We start from the raw sequence: 24,348 nt of genomic DNA, 5'->3' as shown, positions 1-24,348 counted from the left end.
AATGACCTTAAATCTTTGTGTACTGACCTCGAATTGAATTATTTAGGATTCAGAAGTGAAAGAAATAATTTTATCTACTAATAGTGGAAAAATCGGCGTATTACCAAACCACGCACCTATTGCCACAGCTTTAGATATCAGTATTTTAGGAATACACCTTAATGACCAATGGTTAACGATGGATCTGATGGGTGGATTTCTGGAATAGGCAATAATGAGATTACTGTTGTAGTAAATTATGCAGAGAAGGGTAGTGACATTGATCCACAAGAAGCTTAACAAGCTCTTGAAATAGGGAAGCTAACTTGAGTAAAGCTGAAGGCAAGAGACAAACAATTGAAGCAAATCTCACTATTAGACGAGCTAGAACATGAGTAGAGGCTATCAATGTGATATCGTAACTAGGTGGTGGGTCCAAATAAGCAAAATAACATGTATAAACAGAAGTTCTGTTATTTTTCTTCTTCTGCCGATTGAAATTGAATAAGAATCAAATATAATCAAGTATAATCAACTTCTAGTGAAACAAAAAAATATTTAATTCGAAATTAAATAGATAAATAGAGTAGGATGAAAAAGATACAAAATCAATAAAAGAGCATGAGTAGAAAAACGTATTAGAAACTATTCATGCTGGTATCGAATAAGTTCTACCTACTATTGGATTTGAACCAATGACTCTCGCCGTATGAAAGGAATACTCTAACCACTAAGTTAAGTAGGTCATTTATCATCACAAAGAGAAATAAGTGTGACCTATCACATTAATCGATTAGAAATGGAATATTGTTTATAAGCAATACCAATCAAATGAATCAAAGAGATATGATGTTGGATTATGTAATATTCATCTTGACAAGAAATTATCTACATGATAAAATATGTATCACAAGCATAAGGGCTATAGCTCAGTTAGGTAGAGCACCTTGTTTACACGTGCGCCAATGTTTTTCAAAGGAGTCCATCTTGGAATCATAAGATTTGATCTTATTGAAAAATGGATGTCTTACTGTATGATGTTTAGAGAACAAAATAAGAGAACAATAGCCTGACATATAGTTTGGTCCGATTCGGATTCAGGCACCCATGTAGGCACCAATATAGAACCCATCATTAAGTTGAGATAGTGATAAGGTGAATACCCTGTTTATTCAATGCTAGACATAATGAGTATAAGGACCTCAAAAAAAATTATCCTTTTGGTCTATCTTATGGAATTTACGGTGTATAAAGTTTCATATTTGATTTAAATGAGGCGATAAAGACTCCATTTAACTTAAGTTGATCTAGGCTAGAAGCAGACCTACGTCAGAATAACCTTTTTTGAAACACTTTGGTAGTGCTTCTGGAGTGGAATTCACATACTGAATCAGAGCACATGGAGCCATCTTTCTATCTTTCTATCATTCAAAAATTATGGTAGACTAACGGATATTTATATCAGTTAACGAAAGAGCCCAATGCACAAAAACGAATGTTGGGTCTTTGAAATAGTTCAAATCATTTTGATAATAATAAGTTTGATAAGTTTTACCAAGAAGGTCTATGGTTCGAGTCTGTATAGAACTATAAACCTAAAACCTATAATTATAATTATAATATAAAAAAGAAAAAAATTAATATTTATAGAATATTAAAATATTAATAATTTTTAATAATTTATATAATATTCTATATTCTAATTTAGAATTAATTCTAGTTTAGAATTTTATTTATAATATAGAATAGAAATATAGAAAGAATAAAAAAAAAATAGAATTTTGAAGTCCTTTTCGTTAAATCTTTAGATTTAGTTAGATTTAGAGATAATCTAATCAGATTATCTAAAGTGAGGCGAAACCAAGAGAGGTTTATTTGTATAAGAGCAATATAAATAATATGCATTCTATCTGTATCGAAATAAATGTAATAGGCAATAGAAATAAAATAGAATTAGAATTATAGTTTATAGTGACTGTGGATAATCTCGAAACGAGACATATACCACAACACTAAACAATTATAGACGACCTGACAATTAATTCCCATTCGAATCAATTAATCTGGTATATTTTCCACATTATTAATAGGAGTACATTTATGTTTCTGCTTTACGAATATGATATTTTTTGGGCATTTCTAATAATATCAAGTGTTATTCCTATTTTGGCATTTCTGATTTTTGAAGTTTTAGCCCCGATTAGCAAAGGACCTGAAAAACTTTCGAGTTATGAATTAGGAATATAACCAATGGGGATGCTTGGTTACAATTTTGAATCTGTTATTATATGTTTGCTCTCGTTTTTGTTGTTTTTTATGTTGAAAAGATTTTTTTTTTATCCATGGGCAATGAGTTTTGATGTATTGAGGAGATCCATAATTATAGAAGCTTTAATTTTCATGCTTATCCTAATTTTTGGTTCAATTTATGCATAGGGAAAAGGAGCTTTGGAATGGTCTTAGCTCTTGAATATTCATTAGACAATAAATTAAAAAAAAATTGAAATAGTTATGAATTCCATCATTTAGTCAATAGGATGAAAGAGTTAATGATGCAGAACTATATACTGTGCACATCACTTAGATGGGTTCCAGAAAGTAACAACATAGGGGGAAATGGGGAAATAGAATATGAAAAGAAAATCGAAAGAAATGAATGCAAGGGGATCAGATTCTATTTGTATTATATCTTAAATGAATCTTGGCTATTCGTACCCCTCAACTTCCCTTGTAATATAGAAGAAGTAGTACCATCCTTTGGGAATGAGAGGAGACACAGTATGAACAAATAAATAAAAAGACGAGGAAACAAAATTATTTGTTTCTTTAGATACGTTTTACTCATCTATAAATATTCTCTATTTCTTAAATAGAAGGGGTATCTTTCCAGCCACTTAGATGGATAAACATGTATCATGATCTATACTATTAATTAATGAATATGTATGTGGACCAATTTGTAGAATCGATACTCATACAAACAATCCATGTGCCAGGAACCAGATTTGAACTGGTGACACGAGGATTTTCAGTCCTTTGCTTTACTAGCTGAGCTATCCTGACCATTCACGATGCATCATCCTCATTTTAATAGATGACTTAGGTCTTACTCAATTAAAAAGACGAAAAGGGGAGTACAAAGTCTTATCCAGGCCTTGGTGAAATTTCTTAGATCTTAAAAATAAAAAAAAAATAAAAAAAAAGACTTTGTAAGTTTCAGTACAGTATGAGCGATAATATGATCATTCCAATTTACAATTGGGGTTACTTGCTCAATGATTTTCATTTGTATGTGTATCATATATATCACAAGGCTTGTGAAAAAAAAAATTAACGAATGAGAAACATAACGAATTTTGAACCGCTAACGAAATGAAAGTATAGGATAAAAATTAGCGAATCAAATGGGCCTTTTTGGGGATAGAGGGCCTTGAACCCTCATGATTTCTAAAGTCAACAGATTTTACTCTTAGTATAAATTTCATTGTTATCGATATTGACATGTAGAATGGGACTCTATCTTAATTCTCGTCCGACTAATCAATTTTTCAAAAGATCTATCAGATTACGATGGAGTAAATGATTTGATCAATGAATATTCCATTTTTTTTACATGGAATCAATTCACAGCAATTCTTTCATTTTTCATATACACATATAAATAAATAAAAAAAGATTCAGGTCATCATTAATCATTTGGCTTGGAGATAGTATTTCAGTATGTATACATATATAATAGTATTTTAGTATGTATACATATATATAGGTTTATTCTTCATATTTTCTGGAGTTTCAATAGAAGGATTCCTTTACTAATGCATCGCAGCCAACTCTGTTTGTTAGAACAACTTCCATTGAGTCTCTGCACCTATCCTTTTTTATTGTCACTTTCTGAATCCTTGTTTGTTTTTAGAAAACAGGATTTAGCTCAGGATTGCCCATTTATAATTCCATGGTTTCTCTGAGTTTGAAAGTTATCACTTGGTAGGTTTCCATACCAAGGCTTAATTCAATTAAGTCCGTAGCGTTTACCAATTTCGCCATATCCGCCCCCTCTCCCTTTTTTATTAGGGTCTTAATGCCACTCTTCTTTATTTGTTTATTTATATTAGGCCAGAACCGTTGAATTCATTGGATAGCAGTTCCATATTGAAAGGCATTTTCTCCTAATTTGGATTTATCGTCTATCTTCTTTCATCTCTATCAAATACTCATATTTGGTCCAATCAGAAAATATTCTATCAGTTCTGTATTCGAAATTAAATTCAATATACAATATATATGGATATATACCACATATATATTATGTATATTTATTATACATAATAACATTATACATAAATATATATGTGGTACATGTAACACCCCATCCCGAAGTACATCGAAAATTTCTCAAGTTGACCGTTGATACGAACCTAGGACGACCTGCTCCTAAACCCGTATTATATTAGCCCGAATCTTTAATTAAGTTCAAGTTCTAATGGAATGGACCTCAACCCCTAACCAACCTGTGGTTAGAAACCTTGGTATAATGTAGACGCCACAATAGGGGATGGAAAACCTATTGATAAGTCAAGCTAAAACAACCAATTCTCTAATGGTGTTTTAGGTGTTCTCAAAGAACAAAGAGATAATTAATCTCACAAGTATTTTCTTATTCAAATCAAATTTGTTTTCTTATTCAAAAATAAGCCTTTAAATAGGCTACAAAGTGCGAAATAAAACCCTAGAACATAAAGAAAATCGGCCACCACACATAAAGAAACCTAGTTGGCCGAAACTATATTTCCTTTCCTAATCTAAGTTGTATTAATTAATTCCTTTATATTAAATTAGGAATTAATTAATTTACAATGGAAAGAATAAAATAAAAACCTTCCTAAATTTATTTGTCCAGAAAATAAATAAATAAAAGCCAAAAAGTAATGGTAGTTTCCTAAAACAAAAAGTAAAAACAAATTAGGAAACTAAAAATGCTAGCCTTTTGATCAAGTTGACTTTGATCAAGTTTTGACCTTTTTGAGCTTAAAATCAGCTTCTAGATGCTGTTTAGGATGCCAAATAATCTGAATATGAAGTCCCACACGTTGCCCATGCTTGGAAAAATAAGAAAAGGCTAATACAGTAAAATACAGTAAAGCCAGCAAGCAATACAGCAAATTCGGCCAAATTGTTGATGCTGTCCGTACAAGCCCTTTTTGATTGCATTTGAGGCTGCTTTAACTTCATTCCATGACCTCTTAGGCATATGTATTGAACCCATAAAGCATTGGAACCATTTCATGCTTCCCGGACTCCAAAAATGTACCAAAACCATCACCCGGGTCCGTATCGACTTCCACCACTTGGATGCTTAGAATAGGCTTTGTATCTTCAAGTATGGACAAGCTCTATTGAGATTGATTACCCCCTATATAAATACTCCTAGGTTGTCCTTAAATCTCTTAATTTGAGCTCTTGTGATTGGCCTAGTCTTCATCCGTGTCGAGTCAGCACCCCAGCAGGTTATCGGTGGAGCGGGGTAGGGCGGAATCACACATCAACCGTCGTTGAACGAGAAGGATCAAATTTTGACTTTTTGACTCGGTAAGAATTCTAGGTTGACCAAGGTACCATTGCGAAGTATGCATTGATCCGATTCCGTAGACTAGTAGCACGTCGAAAACGGAGTTATGGTTTGAAAGTTATGAGTAAAAAAAGTTAAGGTCCGAACTGTCCAAGGGTGCCAGAGTTGACTTTTAATTCTTATAAAATTGAGCTTTGACTTATGTATGGTTGTGAAGTATTCGTCGATACAAGTTCGTAGACTAGCGGCATGCCCAATTTAGACATGTGGTTGGAAACTTACGGACTTGTGAAGTTTTTCCAAGACAGCTGTTACTACCATCGATATGTGTGTGCGTGAACAGAGATGTCACGTGTAACATTATAAAAGGTGCTATGTGTCACGACAAGAAAAATACCATATTTCACATCATTAAATATTACATTAATTTATTATTATTAATTTATTGTTTTATATTATATTATTATCTTAATATTATTTTATTTACATAATTATTTATTTTCTTTTTCTTTTCTGCTCCCCCACGTGGGAAAAACACCCATGGGCCCCTCTCCTCCTTCCTTCTTCTTTCTTTTCTTCTTCTTTCTGGAACTCTCTCGAGCTCTCCCTCTTTTCCTCCCCGCCAGTCATCCTCCTCCTTGTGCTGCCATGAATGCCGGCCGGACTAAGCATCACCGCCATGCCCAGCTGACGGCCCATCATGCCAAAAATTCCATGGTGCTCACCGTTCACCGAGATGGTAGGAGACACGCCGAAAAACACCATAAAAGCCGACGGCTAGCTTCCTTTCAATGCGTCGGGTGTTGGCCGTTTCCGTGGTTTAAATTTTGGAGGATTTTGAGTTTATAAATGAGCAAGTTTCTTATATATACATATATATATATATATATGTATGCTACTGGTTTATAGTGCTCAAGAAAGATTTTCTTTGTCCTTTATTTTATCGTGTTTAGTTGTTGCTTGTCTTATGGAAGTGATAGTTGGCAGCTCCTTAGAAGGGTAATGTTAAGTTCCTTTGCATTTATAGGGATACTTGTTGTTAGTGGTGCCGAATGAATAAGAGCTTAAGTTGGGGTATATATAGTAAGATGACCATATGGAGGAGTTGTTGTACTCTATATGTGTATATATATATATATGTACACTCAATTAAAGGTTCACCAACAGAAATGGTGTATGGGTGCCAGGAAGCTTGGTTGGCATTTGAGTTTGGGTGAGCAATTGGAACATTTGAAATGCTTGTATACTGTGTACTCTAGTTATGTGATCATAATACCAGACTTTAACTTCTTAAGTTTATATATATGCATGCACATATACATGAGACATATATATATGTATGTGCGTGTGTGTGTGAATATATATATATATATACTTAGTACATAAAGATGTTCACACATACTATATTTTATATCATTCAAATTTTTGAAGAATATTATATATGTTTTAAATTTTAAGAGGAATTGTTATTTGATTTAAATGTCTTATTTTTATGTGATTTAAATTATGTAAGAATTTTTTATATTGTTTTGGTGAAAATTGATTTCATGGTTTTGAAGAAAAATATTAATTTAAAATTTAGTATTTTCAAAAAATATATTTATGCATTAATTAATTAAATTATTATTCATAAACTTGATTTTATCTTATTTTATCAAAACTCATTATTTTAATAATATAAAAATTTAGAGTTTTAGATGCACCATACACGTACCGGTGTTCTGTAGTTGTTGATGTGATTAGCACGCAGGTGGATGGGGATGTGATTAGCATGCAGGTTGATTTATAGGATTGTATTGTGGTTGCCATCGGACCGAGGGTAGGCAGGGTATAATGCACAGTGAGCATTAGCCACCCCCTTCCATGGAAAAGACGCCTGTTAGTAGTGGTGCGGTGGGATGCCACGTAACCGTATGCTGGTTTCTCTCTTTAACCTCCCCGTCAGACAGTGCTTTGGGACGCTGGGCACCATAGGACACCACTGGTATATAGTATGTGCATCAAGTATCTTTTGTTTATATATATATATATATATGTTTTATATTTGTATGTATCACACCGTATGGGGATAGCGATCCGATCTAGTCCATGAAGAGCTAGCCTCCTAACTATGTTGCCTACAAGTCCAGGGGATTGGACGGCCAATCTAGGCAACCACCCCGGATTGTATTGGTGACAAGGTATCAACGACAGCTGGAATCATGGATTGTGCAACATGTTAGAGGGTATTGTTTGTACCTCTTATACTAGTGTATATTTCATAATATATTTTGAATTTTAAAATATTATTTGACCTTGTATTATTCTATCTATTTATAACCTGATTTTCTAACATTATACTTAATTGCTTTTATTATCATTACTATTATTAATATTATTCTTGTTATTAATATTATAATTATTAATTATCAGAATTATGTTTACAATTATTTTCATTATTACTAAAATTATCATCATCATTATGATTATTATTATTATTAGTATTTTTTTTACTATTGCCATTATTTATTTTTATTTTTATTTTTATTATTAGTATCATTTCTATTATTATTATTATCGTATGGTATATCTGAACAAGTATCACAGCCTACGGGCAAGAAAGGTAGCCTTTGAGCAGGTGACATAGTCCTTGGGACAGCTATGATTATGTGATAGCCCTTGAACAAGTGATTACCTTTGGGTAAATATGACAGATGATATTAATACTATTTTTATCATGAAAACGACTGCTAATATTATTATTGTTGTTGATGTGATGATTGTTTTACTTTTATTCCTATATTACGCATCGATATATTTGTAACACAATATTTTAAATGTATTTGAAATGTACGGCAACAAGTGAGTGGTGTGGGCGAACGTGAATGATTAAATATATATTTGGTTGTTTATTTAGTTGATTATTCCTACTGTATATATATGTGTGTTTTATACAAATTGTTATCGGAGAGCTGCCATTGTGGAAATTATTGTAGTAAGATGGAGGGGATAAGGTAGTACCATATAGGAGTGCATTTTTGTACAAGTAAATTTTGTAATAAGTCCTTCCCTTAGGGGAGATGCTGTCGGATTTTCCATTAGAAGGTTCAGCGGTGTTTCGTTGGGATCAGAACTTGTCCAGGGTTCCGATGAGGGGTCTTGGACAGGTCCTGACAGTAGATGTATAAGCTAACATGCTATGCCCCTATTTCTATCATTTTTAGCATATAATTTTGAATACTTGAACGCTCGATTCTTTTTTTCATTTTAGCTTTCACCTTTCCGAATGAAAACACCGGAATGTTTCATTATGATCTGGATTGTGTTTATATAGATTGGATTGCAGTTTTCTTTTTCATTTTTTTCTTCCTCTTCCCCTTTTCTTAAGGTAGATCTTCTATAACAATAACATAATAACATAAGAAAAAAGAACTAAAAAGGAAATTTTTTATTATAATATTTTTATAATATTAATTCTTTATTATAAAGGAAATTTTTTATTATAATATTTTTATAATATTAATTCTTTATAATAATAGTTATAATATTTTTAGTCTTTTTTATATTATAAACATTAATATTATAATATTCAAAAATAATTACAAAGTCATTTTTAATTCACCAAAAAAAAAAATCTTACTCTCTAATAAAGTATTGATTATTGATAAACATATAGTTGATAAAAAAATTGAAATTATATAGCGCTATATTAATTGTTATGTTAATTGCTATGTTTTATAATATTCAAATATCCAATATTTTGTTGAACTTCTATTCTAGATTCTTCTCTCCAGTCATATGAATTATGAAAAGTGAATAGCTAAGATCCCAATAGTTTACTAAATTCCTATGCATGTACAATTTATGTTATGCGAGCCCGCTTAGCTTAAAGGTTAGAGCATCGCATTTGTAATGCAATGGTCATCGGTTCGATTTCGATAGCTGGCTTTTCTTCGTCTGATTGATTTTTTTTTTTAATTTTTTACAAAATTGATAATAAGAATATTGAAAAGACTTCTTACCCCTTTACCTTACCAAGGGTCACCAATCTATTATCTCTCTATTATCTCATAGAAACTCCAAATTATAAATGAAAAAAAAAAAAAACTAGAAGTTCGATCTCTGTAAAACAAATCAATCAAGAAAAGAATCTTTATTATTTATTTATATATTGCTTATTTATATTTTTTATAAAATATATTATAAAATTTATTATTGTATTGTATAAAAATTATACACAATAATAAATAATATTATATATACATATATTATATATACAATACAATAGGGTCCGGATCTTGATACAATTAATCTAATTATTCTTTGAAGTCTAAGACTTAAGTAAATTTCACTTCATTTATCATTTAGTTTAGTTTTAATTTCATTTAGGTTTATGAAATTTCAATAAAATAAGGAGTCTTTACGTCGCGTTACGGAGAACCTTGTTTTAAAAAAGTACATCGTCTGGGGCTTATCTGGACTAACTAGTCAAAAACCTCGAGCCAGAAGCGATCTTAGATGATGTGATTCCGCCCGAGCCCGCTCCACCGATAACCTGTTGGGGTGCTGACTCGACACGGATGAAGACTAGGCCAATCTGATGCGAACCCGCCCGAGCTCACACCACCGACAACTCGCTGGGGTACTGATCCGATACGGATGAAGTCTGGACCGATCATTAGGACTCAAGCTAAGAGGTTTAAGGACAACCTTGCCGCCTTTATCCAGAAAGTAATTCATTCTCAAAAGGGCTTGTCCATACCTGAAGATAAACGACCTGTTTTAAGTATCTAAGTGGTGGAGGCTGATACATCGGATACCCATACATCGGACATTTTATATCGGACACCCTTGCCTCGGACATCAGAGTCTTGCCTCGGACATCTGATCTCGTACTTCGGACGTCGGATGTAATTTAGCTCGGACAGACACCAGTTAGCTCGGCCAGACATAACTTAGCTTGGACAGACACCAGTTAGCTCGGCCAGACACAAGTTAGCTCGGACAGATGGCAGTTAGCTCGGATAGGCCATAAGTTAGCTCGGACATCAGGCAGACATAAGTTAGCTCGGTTGAAGACATAATTCAGCCTAGATGTCAAAGTCGACTTGTTACCTAATTTGCGATTGACTTTATTTCTTTTTGGGTTTTTATTTATTTATTTTCTGGACAAATAACTTTAGGAAGGTTTTCATTTTATTGTAAATTAATTAATTCCTAATTTAATATAAAGGAATTAATTAATCAAACTTCGATTAGGAAAGGAAGTATAGTTGCGGCCAACTAGGTTTCTTTATGTGTGTGGCCGGTTTTTCCTAGGGTTTTTAGGGTTTATTTTGTTTCTTTCAAAGCGTATTTAAAGGCTTATTTTTCAATTAGAATACAACTTTGATTTGATTAAGAAAATACTTGTGAGATTAATTATCTCTTTGTTCTTTGAGAACACCTAAAATACCATTAGAGAATTGGTTGTTTTAGCTTGACTTATCAATAGGTTTTCCATCCCCTATTGTGGCGTCTACATTATACCAAGGTTTCTAACCACAGGTTGGTTAGGGGTTGAGGTCCATTCCATTAGAACTTGAACTTAATTGAGATCCGGGCTAATATAATACGGGTTTAGGAGTAGGTCGTCCTAGGTTCGTATCATTTGGTATCAGAGATTAATTTTGTTCAGGTTTGATCTATCTTTATTTGCTTTATTTGTTTTTGTTTTCTTCTGCAATTTTAGCATTAGGTTAAGATTGCATCCATCCCATACACGTTCTGCATCTTAAAATAAAAATAAAAATTCATTCCTAGTTGAATTAGGATTTCTTAGTTTTATCGTATTTTTGTTTCCTAGTTTGTTGGTTGTTTTTCATCATTGTTCTTGTTGATTTTGGTTTTTGTTGATTTTTCTTTGCTGTTTTAGTCTTAAATATTTGCATTCATATATTCAAAAAAAAAAAAAAAAAAAAAAGAGTTTGCGGCAACATTTAAAAAAAAAAAAAAGAAACTGTACATTTGTGTTTATTTGGAGGTCACAGGTTTCGTGTTTGTTTTGGAGTTGGAGTTGCAATTTTTTTAATTATTCTAACTAGTTCAGTTGTTTATGTTCTGTGAGTGAAAAAAAAAAAAAAAAGAAGAGGTAAAGCCGAATAAAAAAAAAAAAGAAAGAAAAATATTTCAGTTTGTTGGAGTTTGATTTGTTTGCTGGAAATTTGTTGGAGCTGCTAGTTTTTTGCTTATTTATTCAATATTTGAGTTTCTGGGGAATTATTGTTGCTGCTAGATGTTTGGATTTTGGGTGCTTAAATTATTTGGATTAAAATTAGTCAAAGGAATTGATACAAAACTTGAATTACAAAGAACAATAACCAACAACTTTTCTATATTTTTGTTCTCTTTGATTCTTGTTCGTATTTGAATTTCTTTTTCTGGAGTTTTATTCTTCAACTCATAATCTACTACCATGTGGTGCAGTTTTCAAAAATTCCAACGTTTTCCCATTATTTTGTGTTTTCTTGTCTAGAAAGCCGAAAAATTAGGATTTGTTGGAATCTTTCGGTATTGCCTACTTTTTGCTACTGTATTATTGATAAGTTTAATTAAAACATACTAGTGATCTAATTTCTGTTTTGTGGGTGTTTTAATTAGAACTTTGAGATAATTCATTGAGTGGAAAAAGGAAAGAGTGTTGAGCTTAAAAGAGGGTAAAAAGCCGAAATTAGTGTGCAAACACGAGTGTCGAGTCCTCATTTGAGTGAAACACGTAAGGGAGTGAAATTGTAAGGTCCTATTTTATTTCTATTGCATTATTATACTAACATGACAGAATCAAGAATGAGGAGAGGAGAGCCACCCTTAAGGATCAATGAGGAGGAGTCCGTAGCATTCCATGGCGATGCCCGAGCTACCGGGAGTGGAGATCAAGTGGACATGAGAGCTGCTTTGGAGTCAATACAGGGGGTTAATGCTCAAGTTGAGCATATGAATCAAAGAATGGGAAGGCTAGAAGCCTCACAAAGAATGCCGAACACAAGAAATAGGCAAGAATTCCATGGAGGACGAGGCCGAGGACGAGGAGGTCGCGAGAGGCCGAGGACGAGGAGGTCGCGAGAGACCGAGAGAGGAATTTGATGAGGAGCCATTTGGTGGAGACTTTGAAGAAGGTATGGATGAAACTTTTGCTGTCCAAGATAGAGCTGGCCGTGGAAGATATAGGAGGGAAGATACAGATGATGATTTGGGAAATATCAAGGTTAACATTCCACCTTTTATGGGTAAAAGTGATCCCGAAGCTTATTTGGAGTGGGAAGAAAAAATGGTGATGATTTTTGACTGCCACAACTATTCGGAAGGTAAAAAGGTGAAGTTGGCAGCAACGGAGTTTGGCCACTATGCACTCCAATGGTGGACAAATGAGCAAAGCACCCGAAGGAGAGTTGGTGATGACTTGATTACAACATGGCGACAAATGAAAGGAGCCATGAGAAAGCGGTTCGTGCCATCACATTACCATAGGTTGCTACATCAAAGGCTTCAATCTTTGTCTCAAGGAAGTAGGTCAGTGGAGGATTATTACAAAGAGATGGAAATGTTAATGATGAGGCTGAATATGAATGAGGATAGAGAGGCAACAATGGCAAGATTTCTTGGAGGGTTAAACCGTGACATTGCCAACCAACTTGAATTACAACAATACTTAGAATTGGAGGAGATGTTGCATGTAGCAATTAAGCTTGAGAACCAATTCAAGAGGAGGGGTGTTAGCACACGCTTTGGAGGAGTTTCTAGCAATGGAAGGACAAGTTCAAGTGGCTGGAAAAACAATTCTACTTATGAAAGCAAGTTGAAGCTGAAACTGGGTGAAGAAACTACCAACCAGCCAAGAAAAGAAATTAAAGCCGAATCTACCCATGCCATTAAAGGTGAGGTAAAATCTGAATCTAAACCTCAAAATTCAAGAGAAATTATTTGTTTCAAGTGCCAAGGAAGAGGACATATAGCCAGCCAATGCCCGAATAGAAGAATAATGGTAATTAAGGGTAATGGAGAGGTGGAATCCGAGAGTGAGGCTAGTGGGGCTGAAACCGAGCAAGAGGAGGATTGCAATGAAGATGAAGCCGAACCTGTTGATACATCTAATGCTGAGTTGAGCTTGGTTTTAAGGAGAGTACTTGCTGTCTACAAAGATGAAGAGCAAAGACAAAGAGAAAACATCTTCCACACTCGCTGCGAAATACAAGGTAAAATTTGTAGCATGATTATAGATAGTGGGAGTTGTACTAATGTGATAAGTAATCTTGTAGTTGATAAATTAGGCTTGAAAACAATTAAACATCCAGAACCCTATAGGTTACAATGGTTAAATGATAGTGGTGAGATGAGGGTAAATAAACAAGCCAAAGTAAAATTTAGTATAGGTAGATATGAGGATGTAGTCTTGTGTGATATTGTTCCCATGATTGCTGGACATATACTATTAGGTAGACCATGGCAATTTGATAAAGATGCTACTCATTTTGGTCGAGAAAATAGTATTGTTTTCAGGTTCAAAGGGAAGAAGGTCAAGCTGGAACCATTATCTCCTAAAGAAGTTTACAAAAACCAATTACAAATGCAACAAAGGAGAGAAGCCGAAAAGCTCAAGGAAAAAGCAAGTATGGCGTTAACGGCTTCACCATCCTTTCAAGAAGGTAAGATTGAGGTTGCTGACCAAGGTAAAGTTTCTAAGGTTCATATTGAATGGAAAGATCAAGGGAAAACCGAAAGAGAGGGAAAAGGAGGTGGCAAACCCGAGAGCTTGGAGAAGGAAGAGAAATCCGAAGGTTTGCGCCAATCCAAGGGAAAAAAAGAAAAAGAAAGAAAAGAAAGGTTAAGTAGCAATTTTTATTTGAGTTTAGGGGATATTAATAAGGTTATTGAGTGTAAGAAACCTTTGCTGGTCATGATTTATAAAGAAAATTATTTTAATGATCAAACTAACTTTGAAGAACTTGAATTGCCAAGTTCAATGATTTCACTTTTGAAGGAATTTGGAGATGTCTTCCCAAATGAAATTCCAAGTGGACTACCACCTATTCGAGGGATAGAACATCAAATTGACTTTGTTCCAGGAGCTGCCATACCAAATAGACCAGCTTATAGGAGCAATCCCGAGGAAACAAAGGAGCTGCAAAAACAGGTAAGTGATTTGCTTGATAAAGGATACATTCGTGAGAGTTTAAGTCCATGTGCTGTTCCTGTTTTGTTGGTACCTAAAAAGGATGGTTCTTGGAGAATGTGTGTTGATTGTAGGGCTATAAATAACATTACCATCAAACATAGGCATCCCATTCCTAGATTAGATGATATGCTTGATGTGTTGCATGGTGCTTGCATGTTTACAAAAATTGATCTTAGGAGTGGTTATCATCAAATTAGGATGAAAGAAGGTGATGAATGGAAAACCGCATTCAAAACTAAATATGGGCTGTATGAATGGTTGGTTATGCCTTTTGGATTATCCAATGCACCTAGTACTTTTATGAGGCTTATGAATCATGTAATGCGTCCATTTATTGGTAAATTTGTGGTTGTTTATTTTGATGACATTATAATATATAGCCGAAATTTGGATGACCATGTGGATCAACTTAGGCAAGTTTTGCAAGTTCTTAGAAAGGAAAGATTGTTTGCTAACATTTAAAAATGTGAATTTTAGAAAGATGAGCTTGTGTTTCTAGGGTTTGTAGTAAGTGCTGCAGGAACCAAAGTTGACCAAGCTAAGGTGAAGGCAATTCAAGAGTGGCCGGTTCCTACTTCTATCACCCAAGTGAGGAGCTTTCATGGCTTGGCAAGCTTTTATAGAAGATTTATCAAGGATTTTAGTACCATAGAAGCACCATTGAATGAAGTTGTCAAGAAGAATGTTGGCTTTAAATGGGGGGAAGTACAAGAAAAATCTTTTAATTTGTTGAAAGAAAAATTGTGTAATGCACCTTTGTTAGTTTTGCCAAATGTTTCTATGACTTTTGAAATTGAGTGTGATGCTTCGGGTGTAGGTATTGGAGCTGTCTTAATGCAAGAAGGAAGACCCATAGCTTACTTTAGTGAAAAATTAAATGGAGCTGCCCTAAACTACCCGACTTATGACAAGGAGATGTATGCTTTGGTGAGGGCTTTGGAGACGTGGCAGCATTATCTCATGCCAAAGGAGTTTGTGATTCATACGGATCATGAGTCTTTGAAGCATATCAAGGGTCAAGGAAAGCTCAACCGAAGGGATGCCAAGTGGATTGAATTTATTGAAACCTTTCCCTATGTGATCTGCTACAAAAAAGGTAAAGAAAATGTGGTTGCCGATGCATTATCCCGAAGGTATGTACTCTTTTCTACCTTAGATGCTAGATTGCTTGGATTTGAACAATTGAAAGAACTTTATGAGCATGATAGTGACTTCGGAGAAATTTTTAGAACCTATTTGAAACATGGATTTAATAAATTTTACATATTTGAGGGATATTTGATTAAGGAAAACAAACTTTGTGTGCCTAATTGTAGTATTAGGGAATTATTGGTTCGAGAAGGACATGGGGGTGGTTTAATGGGTCATTTTGGTGTTTTAAAAACTTTATCCTTGCTGCAAGAACATTTTTATTGGCCTAACATGAGGAGAGATGTTGAGAGAATCTGTGAAAGATGTTTGAAGTGCCGAAAAACAAAATCAACATTGAAGCCGCATGGATTGTATAAGCCTTTGCCGATTCCTACCTATCCTTGGGTAGATTTGTCTATGGATTTCATTCTTGGGTTGCCTAGGTTAAGGACAGGTAAGGATTCAATTTTTGTTGTAGTAGATAGGTTTTCTAAGATGGCACATTTTATTGCATGTAACAAAACTGATGATGCATCCAATATTGCTAATTTATTTTTCAAGGAAATTGTGAGATTGCATGGAATGCCAAGAACTATTGTTTCGGATAGGGATGCGAAGTTCTTAAGCTATTTTTCGAAAACTTTGTGGGCTAAATTAGGTACTAAGCTTTTATTTTCAACTACTTGTCATCCACAAACTGATGGACAAACCGAAGTAGTAAATAGAACCTTGTCTGCATTGTTAAGAGCATTAATTAGTAGAAATTTAAGAACTTGGGAAGAATGTTTGCCTCATGTTGAATTTGCATATAATAGGTCTTTACATTCAGCAACTAAATTTACTCCATTTGAAATTGTTTATGGTTTAAATCCTTTGACTCCATTATATCTAACACCTTTACCTTTAAGTGAGCGTGCTAATCTAGATGGAAAACAAAAAGCTGAATTTGTAAAGCATATTCATGAGAAGGCACGAGCAAATATTGAGAGGAGGACCGAGCAATATGCAAAGGTGGCTAATCAAGGCTGAAAATCAATGGTGTTTGAACCTGGAGATTGGGTGTGGCTGCATTTAAGGAAAGAAAGGTTTCCTAAACAAAGGAAATCCAAACTAATGCCGAGGGGCGATGGACCTTTTCAAGTTTTGGAGAGGATAAACGACAATGCCTACAAACTTGATTTACCGGGTGAGTATAGTGTTAGTGCCACCTTTAATGTTGCTGACTTATCTCCGTTTCTGCAGGTGATGACTTCGATTTGAGGACAAATCCTTTTCAAAAGGAGGGGAATGATGCGAACCCGCCCGAGCTCACACCATCGACAACTCGCTGGGGTACTGATCCGATACGGATGAAGTCTGGACCGATCACTAGGGCTCAAGCTAAGAGGTTTAAGGACAACCTTGCTGCCTATATCCAGAAAGTAATTCATTCTCAAAAGGGCTTGTCCATACCTGAAGATAAACGACCTGTTTTAAGTATCCAAGTGGTGGAGGCTGATACATCGGATACCCATACATTGGACATTTTATATCGGACACCCTTGCCTCGGACATCGGAGCCTTGCCTCGGACATCTGATCTCGGACTTCGGACATCTCATGTAATTTAGCTCGGACAGACACCAGTTAGCTCGGCCAGACATAACTTAGCTCGGACAGACACCAGTTAGCTCGGCCAGACACAAGTTAGCTCGGACAGACGGCAGTTAGCTCGGATAGGCCATAAGTTAGCTCGGACATCAGGCAGACATAAGTTAGCTCGGTTGAACACATAATTCAGCCTAGATGTCAAAGTCAACTTGTTACCTAATTTACGATTGACTTTATTTCTTTTTGGGTTTTTATTTATTTATTTTCTGGACAAATAACTTTAGGAAGGTTTTCATTATATTGTAAATTAATTAATTCCTAATTTAATATAAAAGAATTAATTAATCAAACTTCGATTAGGAAAGGAAGTATAGTTGCGGCCAACTAGGTTTCTTTATGTGTGTGGCCGGTTTTTCCTAGGGTTTTTAGGGTTTATTTTGTTTCTTTCAAAGCCTATTTAAAGGCTTATTTTTCAATTAGGATACAACTTTGATTTGATTAAGAAAATACTTGTGAGATTAATTATCTCTTTGTTCTTTGAGAACACCTAAAACACCATTAGAGAATTGGTTGTTTTAGCTTGACTTATCAATAGGTTTTCCATCCCCTATTATGGCGTCTACATTATACCAAGGTTTCTAACCACAGGTTGGTTAGGGGTTGAGGTCCATTCCATTAGAACTTGAACTTAATTGAGATCCGGGCTAATATAATACGGGTTTAGGAGCAGGTCATCCTAGGTTCGTATCACAATCATAAGAGCTCAAATTAAGAGATTTAAGGACAACCTGGGAGTATTTATATAGGGGGTAATCAATCTCAACAGAGCTTGTCCATACTTGAATATACAAAGCCTATTCTAAGCGTCCAAGTGGTGGAAGCCGATACCGACCCGGGTGACAGTTTTGGTACATTTTTGGAGTCCGGGAAGCATGAAATGGTTCCAATGCTTTATGGGTTCAATACATATGCCTAAGAGGTCATGGAATCGAGTTAAATCAGCCTCAAATGCAATCAAATAGGGCTTGTACGGACAGAACCAACAATTTGGCCGAATTTGCTGTATTGCTTGCTGGCTTTACTGTATTTTACTGTATTAGCCTTTTCTTATTTTTCCAAGCATGGGCAGCGTGTGGGACCTCATATTCAGCTTATTTGGCATCCTAAAAAGCATCTAGAAGCTGATTTGGAGCTCAAAGAGGTCAAAGATTGATCAAAATCAACTTGATCAAAAGGCTAGCATTTTTAGTTTCCTAATTTGTTTTTACTTTTTGTTTTAGGAAACTACCATTACTTTTTGGTTTTTATTTATTTATTTTCTGGAAAAATAACTTTAGGAAGGTTTTTATTTTATTATTTCTATTGTAAATTAATTAATTCCTAATTTAATATAAAGGAATTAATTAATCAAACTTAGATTAGGAAAGGAAGTATAGTTTCGGCCAACTAGGTATTTTTATGTGTGTGGCCGATTTTTTCTAGGGTTTTTAGGGTTTATTTTATTTCTTTCAAAGCCTATTTAAAGGCTTAGTTATCAATAAGAATTAACTTTGATTTGATTAAGAAAATACTTATGAGATTAATTATCTCTTTGTTCTTTGATAACACCTAAAACACCATTAGAGAATTGGTTGTTTTAGCTTGACTTATCAATAGGTTTTCCATCCCCTATTGTGGCATCTACATTATACCAAGGTTTCTAACGATAGGTTGGTTAGGGGTTGAGGTCCATTCCACTAGAACTTGAACTTAATTGAGATCCGGGCTAATATAATACGGGTTTAGGAGCAGGTCGTCCTAGGTTCGTATCATTTGGTATCAGAGCCAAATTTTGTTCAGGTTTGATCTATCTTTATTTGCTTCATTTATTTTTGTGTTAATCTGCAATTTTATCGTTAGGTTAAGGTTGCTTCTATCATCATACACATTCTGCATCTGAAAAAAAGAAAAAAAAATCATTCCTAGTTGAATTAGGATTCCTAGTTTTATCGTATTTTTGTTTCCTAGTTTGTTGGTTGTCTTTTATCATTGTTCTTGTTAATTTGGTTTTTGTTGATTTTTCTTTGCTGTTTTAGTCTTATATATTTGCATTCAAATATTCAAAAAGATAAAAAAAAAGAAAAAAAAAAGAGTTTGCGGCAACATTTAAAAAAAAAAAAAACAAACTGCACATTTGTGTTTATTTGGATGTCACGTGTTTGGTGTTTGTTTTGGAGTTGGAATTGCAATTTTGGTAATGCTTCTTGCTACTGAAGTTGTTTATGTTCTGTGAGTGAAAAAAAAAAAAAAAAGAAGAAGAAGAGGTAAAGCCGAATATAAAATATATATATATATAGATATATTTCGGTTTGTTGGAGTTTGATTTGTTTGCTGGAAATTTGTTGGAACTGCTGGGTTTTTTTTTATTATTTATTTGAGTTTCTGGGAAATTATTTTTGCTGCTGGATATTTGGATTTTGGGTGCTTAAATTATTTGGATTAAAATTAGTTAAAGGAATTGATACAAAACTTGAATTACAAAGAACAACAACCAACAAGTTTTCTATATTTTTGTTCTCTTTGCTTCTTGTTCATATTTGAATTTCTTTTTCTATAATTTTATTCTTGAACTCATAATCTATTACCATCTAGTCCAGTTCTTCAAAATTCCAAAATTTTCTCATTAATTTGCTTTATTTTGTCTAGAAAAAACCAAAAATAGGTATTTTTCTTCCGTTCGGTATTTGTTTATTTTTGCTTACTGTTTTGTTGATAAGTTTAATTAAAACATACTAGTGATCTAATTGCTGTTTTGTGGGTGTTTTAATTAGAACTTTGAGATAATTCATTGAGTGGAAAAAGGCAAGAGTGTGTGAGCTTAAAAGAGGATAAAAGCCGAAACTAGTGTGCAAACACGAGTGTCGAGACCTTGTTTGAGTGAAACACGTGAGGGAGTGAATATTGTGAGGGTTTATTTTATTGTTTGCAGTATTTTACTAACATGACAGATTCTAGAATAAGAAGAGGAGATCTACCCTTGAGGATCAATGAGGAAGAGTCCGTAGCATTCCATGACGATGCTCGAGCTACCAGGAGTGGAGACCAAGTGGACATGAGAGATGTTTTGGAGTCAATGCAGCGGGTTAGTGCTCAAGTTGAGCATACGAATCAAATGATGGGAAGGCTAGAAGTTTCCCAAGGAATTCTGAACACAAGAAATAGGCAAGAATTCCATGGAGGACGAGGTCGAGGACGAGGAGGAAGTGAGAGACCGAGAGAGGAATTTGATGAGGAGCCATTCGGTGGAGACTTTGAGGAAGGTATGGATGAAACTTTTGCTGTCCAAGATAGAGCTGGCCATGGAAGATATAGGAGGGAAGATACAAATGATGATTTGAGAAATATCAAGGTTAACATCCCACCTTTTATGGGTAAAAGTGATCCCGAAGCTTATTGGGAGTGGGAAGAAAAAATGGAGATGATTTTTTACTGCCACAACTATTCGGAAGGTAAGAATTAACTTTGATTTGATTAAGAAAATACTTGTGAGATTAATTATCTCTTTGTTCTTTGATAACACCTAAAACACCATTAGAGAATTGGTTGTTTTAGCTTGACTTATCAATAGGTTTTCCATCCCCTATTGTGGCGTCTACATTATACCAAGGTTTCTAACCACAGGTTGGTTAGGGGTTGAGGTCCATTCCATTAGAATTTGAACTTAATTGAGATCTGGGCTAATATAATACGGGTTTAGGAGCAGGTCGTCCTAGGTTTGTATCATTAGAAACCAATCGTGCCTCAGTAAAAAATCCCAATATCGTATTCATTTAGAAGAAACACAAAAATTGCGCTTTCATTATGGTCTTACAGAACAACAATTACTTAAATACATTCGTATCGTCAGAAAAGCCAAAGGGTCAACGGGTCAGGTTTTACTACAATTACTTGAAATGCGTTTGGGTAACATACTTTTTCGATTGGGTATGGCTTCGACTGTTCCCCAAGCCCGCCAACTGGTTAACCATAGACATATTTTAGTTAATGGTCGTATAGTAGATATACCAAGTTATCGCTGCAAACCCCGAGATAATATTACAGTAAGGGATGAACAAAAATCTAGGGCTCTGGTTCAAAATTATCTTGATTCAGCCTCCCCTAAGGCATTGCAAAAACATTTAATGCTTCACCCATTTCAATATAAAGGATTAATCAATCAAATAATAGATAGTAAATGGTTCGGTTTGAAAATAAATGAATTGGTAGTTGTAGAATATTATTCTCGTCAGACTTAAACCAAACTAAAATGAAAAGAACAGGCATTTGGACATCCCCTACTATGTAGGAAGACCCGAGGTAAGGGGTTTTGATTTGGGGATTTTTCTCATATTAATGTATCATAGATTAGTAAGGTGATTTTAATTCCTTGTCCCTTCTTTACACTCTTTTTGTTTTTTAATAGAAAAACTTTTGTTAAATTAAAGATAAACCCTTCCTTCGATGCTGGGGAAAAAGATTTTTTTTTGTGAAAAATAATAGATAAGGATTTATGTTTGTGAAGACGGCACTCCTGGCCTTTTCTAATATTTATACCTGATTAAATTACTGAATTGGAATGAATACACTGAGTAATCTATTTTTTACGAGTATGTTTAATGGATACTTTTAGATCATTATTATATTTAGTTTAGATTATTCATCCACTTTCATAAAAATTCTAAAATGACTTTCCATTTTTAGATCTTTCAACCCTTTATCCTAACTTCGGACCCATAGATTTATTCCAAATTTAGGAAACGTCCTGGGGTTTTTATATTTGATTGTATAGCATATACCAGTTATACACACAATACAAAAGGGATGGTTAGTCTATTTTCATCCATCATAGAATGATTATTCGCTTCTTTTTCTTCTCTCTTTGGATCATAATTCGATCAAAACTTCTCTAATTATCCTAATATGAAGGAAAAATTCTTTGATGCTTCAACTTCGATGAAATAGGAATAGTTCCTTTCATTCTTTTACTACTACTATTATATTACTACTATATTTTTATTAGTATATTTTACTATATTTACATTTGATTGAAATATAATTGAATTCAAATATTTCTTAGTTTTTATTGATTTCTATCAGAAAGAAAAAGAAAGAATTTGAGTAGAAGGTCTTCTTTTTTAATGAGTCTGTTTTTATGTTTTTTCATACTTCCAATTCCCTTTGTTTGGGGATTATTTTCTCACAACACGAACGGTAATTCAAAGAAATTATAGAATGGATTTCTACTTATGTCTAGATCTGGAATAAATGGAAATTTTATTGATAAAACCTTTTCAATTGTAGCCAATATCTTATTGCGAATAATTCCGACAACTTTGGGAAAGAAAGAGGCATTCATCTATTACTGAGATGGTGCAATTTGATTCTTTTTTTAATTTGTTATTATTTTCTTTCTTAATTAGTTATTATATTATAAAATATTATGTTATAGTAAATTAATTATATTATAAATTAATTAATTACATTATAATAAATTATAATTAATAAATAATATATTTATTATATATATATTTAATATATTTATTATAATTATAAATAATTATAATAAATTACAATCATCAATTATAAAGCTATAAATTAATTTTATTTTTTTTATATATTTTCTAATTTTTTCTTTTTTATAGTTATACTTTTTTGTTTTACCGCCCTCAATCTTAGGAGAAAGACAGTCATAATAGAAAGAAAAACAATTCTTGAAATAAATTTATGCTTGTTGAATGTGAAGTTTGTAAATAAAATAAGCCCTTATGTCGTGTATCCCCGATTAATGCAGCCTCAGATGCTTCAATTGTCGGTTTTAGAGTATTGAGCGAAAGGTTACCCTATGGGTTAGGTTAAACCTACTGCACTAGTACCAATACGGGGCATAGGAGAAGAGGCACTACTCCCAGGACTCAACAACATGAAAGCTTTGGTATAAATTATACCTTTTCTTTATTAGGATCAGGACTAACAAGAATGGTTGGGACAACAAACATCCATCTCGTTCGTATTTTGGATAACCATATAACCATCAAAGACTATTGAAGTGACTAATTCCTGGAAATTAAGAGGTGTTGAAGACAAAGAAATTGTTGGAGTCACCCTTTTTTATTTTATCTAGTACCAACATGCTTCATGTTAAGGAAAGGTTTTTTACAAGAAGGTTGGCTAGAGATTTCTTGCAAAAACACTAGCCCCACTCAGTTTATAATGAGACTATTTCATTTCAATCTTTGTAGATTCCATGTATTATTCTCATTATGCACATAAAAGAGGAGCCATATGAGATGAAAATCTCATGTACAATTCTGAAACGGAGATTCTTTTAATCGAACGATGGCCATAACGGATGTCGGCTCAATCAAAGGAAATTATATGGAAGCTTTACAGAATTATTATGAAGCTATGCGATTAGAAATTGATCCCTATGATCGAAGTTATATACTCTATAACATAGGCCTTATCCACACAAGGAACGGAGAACATACGAAAGCTTTGGAATATTATTTTCGAGCACTAGAGCGGAACCCATTCTTACCACAAGATTTTAATAATATGGCGTGATCTGTCATTATGTGCGACTATCACCACTATAGAAAGGGAAAGAAAGAGCAAATACGTTAATAAATTCTAGAAAAATAGGCTTTCTACATATGTATCGTCCAAAACAATGATTTTTCTCAGCTGTAGTAAAGAAATGCACTTCATAGAAGTGGAAATATGACTAAATTGGTATGCTTAGATACTTTATTCTATTGATAAAGGGTCCAATTGTAAAGGAAGCGTTGTAAAGATCAATTTGCAAGATTTTGGGCCGATACGATAACAATTGCTTACTTATGTCATGATATGAGATAAAAGTTAGGAATCCACTT

General features: G+C 33.8%; 1 pseudogene; it reads left to right on the top strand.

Moving 5' to 3' along the window:
* The first annotated feature begins 168 nt into the window (after nucleotides 1-168).
* Nucleotides 169-21,729, top strand: LOC125420133 (small ribosomal subunit protein uS4c-like; annotated as a pseudogene).
* Nucleotides 21,730-24,348: the final 2,619 nt, after the last annotated feature.

Source organism: Ziziphus jujuba, chromosome 5 (genome assembly GCF_031755915.1).
Source record: "Ziziphus jujuba cultivar Dongzao chromosome 5, ASM3175591v1".
Classification (NCBI taxonomy): domain Eukaryota; kingdom Viridiplantae; phylum Streptophyta; class Magnoliopsida; order Rosales; family Rhamnaceae; genus Ziziphus; species Ziziphus jujuba.
The sequence above is the reverse complement of the archived record's forward strand: the minus strand, read 5'-3'. Positions and strand labels throughout refer to the sequence as shown.